A 10,044-nucleotide genomic window follows, 5' to 3' on the forward strand; every position below is an offset into this window, starting at 1 on the left:
TATTTGATCCTGAATTTTAAAGCCACCTCTTTGAGCTACTCATTTTTCCTAGGCATCTTCCATGTATACATAAAGTATACATGTTAATAAATTTATGTTTGTTTTTCTCTTGTTAATTTGTTTTTTATTACAGAGACTCTGCTAAGAACTCAGAAGGGTACAGGGAAAATTATTTTTCCTCCCCTACATAGTCATACTACCTAAAAGAGGGAGTGAATGCTAAAATTGATGAAGACTATAAAAAAGGTACATAGAAAATAAAGTAAGAGAATAAATATAGTCAGAATAATCTCAGCATAAGAACTGACTTTCCAACCTTCACAGCTATCCAAACATTAAGGGGTGAATTCCTCACAACTGTAAGTTTTTTAAGAGACTAGTTGACATTGTGGTAAGAATATTAAAAAAAATCAAGTGTGAAATTATTGTGCTGACTCCATGGTATATTTCTTCCATTGCACAATGTGACTCTAAGAATAGAATTTTGATGAATAAGATTAACCTATTTTCCTCTACTTCCAGTGATAATCAAATTGAGGAAAATGGTTTAAATTAAAATATGAGATTGAATGTAGCTATAGAGAAACTTCTTAATTGCCTGAATGGTAATAACTTGAAATTAATGCTTATTTATGTGAGGGAGGGCCTAATACTTGAATTCAATTTATTGCAAAAAAAAAAAATGAAGCCACCTGGAGATGATTTTGAGAAAGAAGGCATGTTTCAATAACAAAAGATAAAGAAAATGCCATTAACTCCTTAAGAAATTTGTTTCAAGAAAAGGAAAAATAAATAAAATATCTGGGCATGCAAACTCGAAGACACTGAAATTACTGATACTTCCTTGTTTGTCAGAAAGGAAAACTGAAAGAACCAAATAAAACAGAAATGATGCATTAAAATAAATATTTGTTACCGTTTTGAAATTGTGCATTGTATGTATGCTTGTTAATAATGTGAACGTGGTTTACAATTACGTAAATAAATATTATACAGTCTGAAGAGTTATATACTTTCAAAAGTTTTAAGAGGAAATCAGTGTGTCCTGGAAAAGTACATTGTCCTGGACAAGTACATTGGAAAATGTTTTGCCAAATAGTATATGCCCTCTCTCAAGTATTTTTTCTCTGGAAAATGAAGAATGCAATTAATTGTAATCAAGTAGCCAAAGTTTAGCATGAAGTCCAGAAAGATTTAGTTTGGAATATGTGATATCGAGACTTGATAAACTGAAATAATTTAAAATGATTTAAAACATTCAAAAATGTTCATCTGATACTGGTTTTGAATTCAAAGAAAAAATATTAATTCTTTATTATTTTAAGAAGAATGTATTCTATTTCCCTAATGTATATTTAATGTTTCTGTACTATTACACCATTATTAGTTCATGTACTCAATATTATATGTTAATAGAAATCAATGTATTTTAGAATATCTACAGCAATCAAAATCTATAATGTCTCTAAAATTGCATGTTTAATGTGCTAGTTCTCCACAAACACCATCTTTCTTTTTCCTCAGTAACAGAGATGGAATTTAGACATAGCTGCCTAACAAGGAATAGCATTTCTCTGCCTTTTCAAAGCCAAGGATTTGTCTGGATTGTCAAGATAAAATCTAAGCTGATTTAAAATTTGAAACTTTTAGCTCACTTGGTTTGGAAAATCTCTGGATATGGACTTCTGCCTAGTTTTCCTTTCCGTGAACTGAAATGGCAATGATGGAAGTTATTTTGAAACGGAATGCTAAAGATGGAAGGTGCTAAATTGGCCTAAAGCCCTGAATGACTACTTTGGAAGAACAGCAGGCAGAAGAGCCACCATCAAGCTGAAACACTCATTTTACACTGTCACATGAGCCGAACATACTTATTTCTTTGTTCTTTGAACAACTGAAATTTAAAGGTGTCTTTTTATAGCAGCCTATCCTACCCTATAATCATTTTATTCTGAGATTTAAAGATTTAATGATTGGCCATTTCGAAAATATGATAAGATAATTGGGTCAAGGGAGGGATTTCGGTTAAGAATCCAGTTCAAAATTCTAAAATAAATGAATACTTTAGAACCTCTCTTTAATACTTAGTCATATGTTGAAAACTATGTTTTTTCGAAGTAATTCAAAAAAGTCAGTATTGAAATTAAAATATTCCTGAGTTGTAAATACCAAACCTCAGCTCAAATGCAACTTATCTTAGATGACTACCTTCCATGTGTAACTCATGAGCATCCTCCTCCCACATCCTACAAAGAACAAATTTTACATTATAAATTTGTGTTCCCCAAAATTTGATCACATGAAGCGAAAGTTTTTCTACCTGACACAACTTCGTAGGGGAGGTAAACTTTTACCTCTATCCTTTTAGGGATTTTTAGCTCGACTTAAGTATTAAACTGACATCAGACAGATTAACGGGAGACAGCATACATAGTTATATAAGCTTTACATGCCATGAGAGCCCTCATAAGAAAATGAAGACCCAAAGGAATGACAGAACCTACATGCCTTCATATTAAGTCAAACAAAGAGAGAGAGAGAGCTGTAGAAAATAACTAATCTATGTCAAGAGGCTAAAGGGAGATAAGAATTATTTTAATAAGGCCTATTTGTTTGGAATTCTCTTGGCTTTGATTATCTGCTGAAGAATTTTTTTCTCCTTGTTCAGGAAGGGCATCTTTCACAAGGGAGTTTTTATCTCCTATTTCCAGGAAGAAAAGGGGAGATTAGAATGCTCTTCTTGCACTTGTTTTTTCAGTGCTTTTAGCTCAAATAATTCTTACACCAAAGTAGCATTACTATGTGTAGCATATCCTGCTATCCTTCAGTTCCAACACAAGTGATCATCCTGATCATCGGGAATTAATAACAGTTTGGCATCTCTGGAAGTTACGAACTGAGGTAGGAAATGGATTTGAAAAAAATAAGAGAGGGAAGAAAACATGAAGTTTGCAGCAATGAATCACTCTATATTTTTTCCTTTTTTTTTCCGTTAAGGCCATCACAGCAATCTGAAATAGTGTATTTTGCCAAAGCTAGTAGTTGAACATATAAAATAACATATATAAGCATAAAAGTATTCTATGAATGCTGTTTTAAAAATGACAAACTGGGAAATATTGCAATATAATTAGAAAAGTTTCTAAAATTATTATGTCATTAGTTGTTTTATACTGATAAAATAGACAAACTATGTTAGTTGAAATGGTACTAACATGATAGATAAGCTCGTAAATTTCTTGCTCACATAACGGTTCATTGAGGGCATTCCTAATTAGGTAGCTGTTCTACAAGCTATGATTCAGAGACCTATGCGGCTTTTATATCGTATTTCTACAATTGTCAACATAAGGCTTTCAAACTTGCCTGTTTGGTTTTTTGGGTTTTTTTTTTTTTTTTCCATTTCTTACATTTAACAGGGGAAAAGGTTAAGTCAGACCAGGAAATGATGCAGACCATATTGTTCCACATTTTATTGGCCAGAATTCAGTCACATGGCTCCATCTAGAAAGTGAAGCTAGGAAATGTAGTCTTAACTGTATGCCCAGGAGTAAGAGGAAACCAATTAGGAGGCCCGAGAACTCTCTGCTAAGTACTTCTCTAAAAATCTTCAAAAGCACAATAATTGATAAATGATAAAGTGATGACTGATGAATAAGATAGTCATCAGCCTTAGTTTTAATAGTTCGTTCCATGTTTTAGGTCAAATTTAAGGCTACAACCACATTTAGATTGTTATTCGCATTTATTGAAAAAGTAGTAACTTCTGCCAATACTTAATATGACTTTTTTATTATCCAAAGTTCTGGGTGCCTTATAGAAAACAACAACAACAAAAGTCCTGTTCATTATCCAAATACTACTGAATCCATTATGGCAATTCTATTGATTCTTAATGTAGGATTTTCTTCATAAACTGCAGGATGCAATGAGATTACCAAATTGCCTTTATGTGTTAGAATAAGAAATGAATTGAGACAGGGCACTATTTGCAATTGTTAGAAATGTTCTTCTGTAAGGTCAAAAATTCTTCCCCATGTGCTCAAATGACTGCCATTAATTTTAGAACTGAATAATTGGCTAGTTGTTTCTTCTCTAAGTTAACAATTTTATTAATAGAATCTATTTGCAGTTAGTAGTTCTATGAAGAGAATGTAAAAAATGGTAAATTATTTGTTGAAAAATAGACATGGGGCAAGAAGTTTTGGAGAACAAAGATGAGAATTTTATTGGGCTGAAACTGTGGGGAAGTTTTGGACCCACCTCAAACAGTAAGTACGCTTTTTGTGAGTATCTCCTAGATAAGTTGGTGAGAAACACAAGTGAATTTTCATCCATCTAGGTTCTTGAGAAGACCAAAATGAAGACATTCAAGGAAGTTCTCAAACAGTAGAAAACTGTACGTTCCATAGCAAAGAACTGGAGTCCACAGGTTACCATGTCAACAAAAAAGGAAGGGATTTGGTAATAATATACATAATAAAGAAAATAGCCTTTAAAAGAGATTACCAGTAATTCTTTTTGTTTTAAATATAGTTTACATCTCAGCGTCTTACATATGTTATGCAGGATTTTTCTGCTATCTTTATAATACATAGTTTAATTTAGTGCTTAGATATTATAAAGACATTTTATGAAAGGAGAAAACTAGCTGGTTGAGTGTAGTAAATGTTTCCAGATGCATCCCCTACCTCCTCCTACAGTATCTTAGCCCCTGTTCTAACTTAAAATTCTTAGGTAGCTTTCAGAAATTACCAGATGAATGAAATCCAAATTCCAGAATATAATGAAGTGGTCTATTATATGAAATCTTCATTCTTCTCGAGTCTCGATTAGTATCATTGTGTAACTTCCAACTTAGCTCTAGATAGAAGTTAACTAAAATATTCTGGAATCAATACATTCTCCCGTATTCTTTATTTATACTTCTGTATAGGCTGAGTCTTTAGCGTGGAACATCCATGTCTTTTGTGGAGTGGCTAAACTCTTTCCTTCGAAATACAGTTCAAATCTACGCTGATCACGTTCGGACACAGTTAAATGTTTCTCCAACATGCATCCTTAGTACTGTGAGCTTCTGTTATTGTTTCACAATGTATTGTATTTTTCATATAGTTCTTCATTTCCACCCATGGTTGAAAACCTCCAGAATACAATGTCTGGCTGCCTTTTCATGATATGCCCAGAAGTAAATCATTGTAAGAAAAATATCTCCTGTGAGTCCTAACATACTAATAAAAATACACTAATGTTTTAACTTGGAGACAAGAAAAAAAAATCCTCAAAGAAAATTCTTCTATGTGTTCAGGAGAGCATTCTAAATCTTTCTATCCCTTATATCTAATTATGAAGCAATCCTAAAATACAGTAATTTTAATTTCATTATTTTCAATAAATTCTCCACTTCCTAAAGACACACACACAAACACAAACACCATGGACTGAATTGTATCCCCCTGAAATTCATAGGTTGAAGCCCTAACCCTCAATGGAACAATATTTGAAGATGGACCTTCAGCAGGGAATCAAGTTTAGATGGGCCAGGAGAGTGGGGCCCTTATCTTGGGATAACTGCCATTAGAAGAAGAGACATCAGAGAGCTTGCTTGCTCTCTCTCACTTTCCTCTAAGCGAGGACAAATGAGAAGGCAGCGTTCTGTAAACCTGGAAGAGTCCTCACCAGAACCTGACCATGCAAGCACGCTGATCTCAGACTTCCAGCCTCCAGAACTGTGAGAAAATAAATGTGTGCTGTATATGATATCCGGTCTGTGATATTGTTAGGGCAACCTGACCTGACTAAGAGAGTGTACACACTAACCTTATAGCTATACTAGATAACATATGCACATAAACACATACTCTTTAATCTTTAAAAAAATTTTAAAACTTCCTTAATGTTATTTTCTTTCAATTACAGCTGATATTCAATATTATATTAGTTGCAGGTATACAGCCTCATGCCTAGACACTTATATAACTTACAAAGTGATCCTCCGGTAAGTCTAGTACCTGGCACCATCCATAGTTATTATATTGACCATAGCCTCTATGCTGTACTTTACATCCCTGTGACTGGTGACTATTTTGTATCTACTAATTTGCACTTCTTAATCCCTTCACCTTTTTCACCTGTACCACAACCCCTCTTCCCATCTGGCACCCATAAGTTTGTCCTCTGTATCTATAAGTCTGTTGCTGTTTTGTTTGTTTATTTTGTTCTTTACATTCCACAAATAAGTGAAATTACGTACTATTTGTCTTTCTCAGTCTGACTTATTTCACTTAGCCCAATACTCTCTAGGTCCATCTATGTTGTTACAAATGGTAAAATTTCATTTTTTATGGCCATATACGTACCATGTCTTCTTCATCCAGTCATCTTTATTATTATTATTATCATTATTATTATTATTTACACCTACAGCACCTGGTCTTCCTAGGTGGTCTCCCATCCAAGTACTAACCAGATCCGACAATGCTTAGCTTCCAAGATCAGACATTGGGCTTGTTCAGGGTGGCATGGCTGTAGATCATTTACTGTGGCTCCACTGGGTTACGAACCCAGGACTTTCTGCATGTAAAGCAGACATGCGAACCACTACACTACGGAACCACGTCCCCAGTCATCTTTTGATGGACATGTATAGCACTGATTTTTTTAAAAAAAATATCACTTCAGACATGTGTCAAAAATGAGTAAATATAGAGTATCTGGCAAGAAACTAAATGTCTACTTCTCACCATTGATATACTATGTATATCTTTAATCACAGGACTGCCTGCTTCCAGGAGAGGGAGCACTGAATCCCAGATGGCAGACATGGGACTAGTGTATGGTACATATATTTTCATTTAATCTTCACAATAATCCCGCCAGCTAGATGTTATTATTTTCATATATTAGATGAGAAAACTCAAGAAAATTGAGTTCCTAACTCTATGATAAAAAACTACCAGTTAAGCAGGAATACGATACAAGATCTCTCCAATGATAAACTCTTTTCCACAATTCTAGTGGTGTCTACAGTGAAAAAATGTGCCTCTATAAGCACTGACACTTATTTTAAAAGTGTTAAATTCAGTCGCATTGATAGCAAAAAATTAAATGGCTTGCAATAAAAACAAATTAATTTTAAAAGTGAATTAACTGTATGCAGAATTATGATGAGAAACAGTCTGAAGGATAAAAACTGAAGGCTAAACTTTAACACGCTTTGATATACACTCTTAAAAAACAAAGGTAAATCATAAAACCCACTTGATGTATATCAGAAATTGTTCAAATGCAAACTCAAGAAAAACTTTAATATTAAGATGTGATGGCTGTATATTATTACTAAAATACATTTTTAGATTTCTCATTTACTCATCAAAATAATTCTGTCAAAAAGAATTATGTCAAAGAGAAGTCTGATGTTTAAGAAATATTATTTTCAAAGATATGTGTTCTCTAATATAATTTTAGAAGCTTCAAATTCTAGACTAAATTATATCAACCTAGATCAGAGAACGTAAAAAAAGGTCATCCTGAGAGACACAATTTACCTTTGGGTTCCAGTTTTACAAAAAGAACTATTCCAAAAAGTTATAAAACTATGTGTCTCTTGCCAGTATGCTTTCTCCTCGAGGAGAATGTTCATTTTTCCAAAGGACTTCATTAGTCGTAAAATATAGAGGAAGGGGAAATCGAGTCAGCATCACAACTTTCTTTTCATGTCTGCATTCTGGGCTACCCGAACCAGAAAAGATGACGTTGTAACACCTCTGGCCTTTGAGAAGCCGACTTCTCCCTGGGAGTCGAACCCCTCTGTTTGGAGATCATCTCCTTCTCCAATCAGGGGATTCATGTGCTCAACAAATGGTCCCATGAAATGGTCATGCACCCAGTCTGCCAGTCATTTTCAACTTCTTCACAGCTTACACCAGTGTCCTTTGTGACCATCTCTGTGACTCAGCTGAAAACCACAGTGTCAAGTCCCCACAGCGATCCAGTGCATCCACAGTTCTGCCGTCACCACAAAGCCGACAAGGGGTTGGTGCCCCAAACCCTGCTGCAGTCTGTCTTTTGGACCACATGAAACCTAGCCAAAATATGTTGCTTCAGAACCTTAGGAAAATGTCAGGTGTACTCACTCGTTAGCCAACAGCCGTTTAGTCCATTGCATGCCCAGCACCAGCTGCCTGGTGGTTGACCGTCGCCCTGGCACTGACCCTCTTGACACGTCACTGTCCTGCCACCCTGAGGCTCTGTTCAAGCTTGGTATGTCGTCTGAGCTTCAGAATTTGTTTTTGTTTGTTTTGCTTCTTTACGTCTTGCCCTCTATTTCAAGTCCACATGAGAGTGAAACCAGAAAGGCCCTGTTTCTTTCAGTGACCTCTTTCTCTTCCCTATGTGGGCAGAGGGACCAATCAAAAGGGCCAGGGTCACAGCACATTTATGTGAGATGTTCAGCTGGTAAGTGGCAGAGACTGGAGTTCCAGGAAAACGCAGCCCCAAAATTCCCAAGGCTGATTAGCAACCACCCAATTTCAGACTAAGGTCTGGTGGTGGCACAAGCCAACTGGGCCTAAGGAGTCAGCCTGTGGCATTCGGGCAAACAGATTGAAGATGCAACACAACTTGAATGGAGAAAGAGTTCGATGCAAGGCAGGTGAGGCTGGCCTCCCACTAGGCTGGCAGCTAACGGCGGGCCCTCTGGCAGGAGGCCAGGCTGAAGTCCTGAGTCTTGACTCTCATGCAGTCTCCAGGAACACTGGGGCCAGTGGAGAGTGCACACCCTGTTCTTCTCGTCTGACCTAGGCTGAGGCTGGGCAAGAGGTGACGTGACTCAGTAATGAAGGGTCTCGGTGGAGTGTGCCATTGACAGAGTCTCATTTGTAGGCAGGAATACTGAGCACTCGTTGGAAGTTCAAGACACACAAATGTAACCTTGGCTGTTTAATGAAGCCCTCTGCTTATGGATCCGTTCACGGCTGTTATCACTGGCTTCCTGCCTTCAATGCCAGCAGGGATGAAGAAACCAAGTCTCAGGGAAGGCTCATGCCAAAAGCTGGCCAAGTGCTGGCTTTCACCCTGGGGGCCAAGCCAGCCAGTGTCCCGGCATTGGAGGGTCTGGGAGTCACTGCCCTGCCCCCACACGGGCAATGAGCACCTGGCCAGACAGCGGGGGACCTGTAGGGTCGCTGGCTATTTGGGTTCCAGTTCCCTCCCTGCCCTGACTGTCCAGTTCCCCAATATTCATGCTTTCGCTCCAAATCTCTGGGCTGACAATCAAGGGAGCAGGAGCCACTCTCAGGCCGGGCATTTTCACCTCTGGACGTTTTATTTTCTCCCTGGCCCTGGCTACAGGTGGCTCTTCTGAAAGCTCTTCTGAAATGCCCGTGCAGGGTCGCATTGACATGAATTCTGCCTCTCCAGGCCTCTGTATTGGCTCTGGTGAGTTGCCCAATTAATGCTCCTGGAAGGACTAGCTCTCAATAAGTTACAGCTGTTGTGCATGCAGTTGATGCCAGCCAGGCCGTGGACTCTCCCCTCCCCCAGCCGTTTGCTGTGTCTAATCATTACCCTAAAGCTCTGTTCTTTTCCCTGACTCCCTCCTTCCATTTGCCTTCTACTCTCAGCTCCTACCTTCATCCAGTTCCATTCCAATTCATATGACTTTTCCAGTGAGCCATTTCCTTTTTCCTTTAGGTTTCTTTGTTCTTGCAGGCTATTCTGCATTCTGCCCCTCACCCATTCTTCCATCTTTATTCCCCTGATAACCACTCTTATGTTCCTCACCCAAACTATTTCACAGCACACTTCTGGCCCATTTTCCCAATGCCCCATCCTCCCCCTAGATACTCTTGCCCCCTACAGAAGGGCTGTGAGACCCTTCTGGGAGCAGGCCTGCCTTCATGCCTACTGCCCAGCCAGCCTGGGGCAGCCAGGGACTGGATTCTGGGGACATGGTGTTTGCTGAAGTTTCATTCAGCCTGGCAAGTGGCTCAGAATGTCAGACCATATGTCTTTGCCTCAGCCATGCCACCAGGCATACTCCCT

At 37.8% G+C, this 10,044-nt stretch overlaps 1 pseudogene; it reads right to left on the reverse strand.

The window, feature by feature from the left end:
- Window positions 1-6,417: 6,417 nt before the first annotated feature.
- Window positions 6,418-6,533, reverse strand: LOC112485404 (annotated as a pseudogene).
- Between the last annotated feature and the right edge of the window lie 3,511 nt (window positions 6,534-10,044).

Source organism: Pteropus alecto, unplaced genomic scaffold, assembly GCF_000325575.1.
Source record: "Pteropus alecto unplaced genomic scaffold, ASM32557v1 scaffold838, whole genome shotgun sequence".
Taxonomy (NCBI): domain Eukaryota; kingdom Metazoa; phylum Chordata; class Mammalia; order Chiroptera; family Pteropodidae; genus Pteropus; species Pteropus alecto.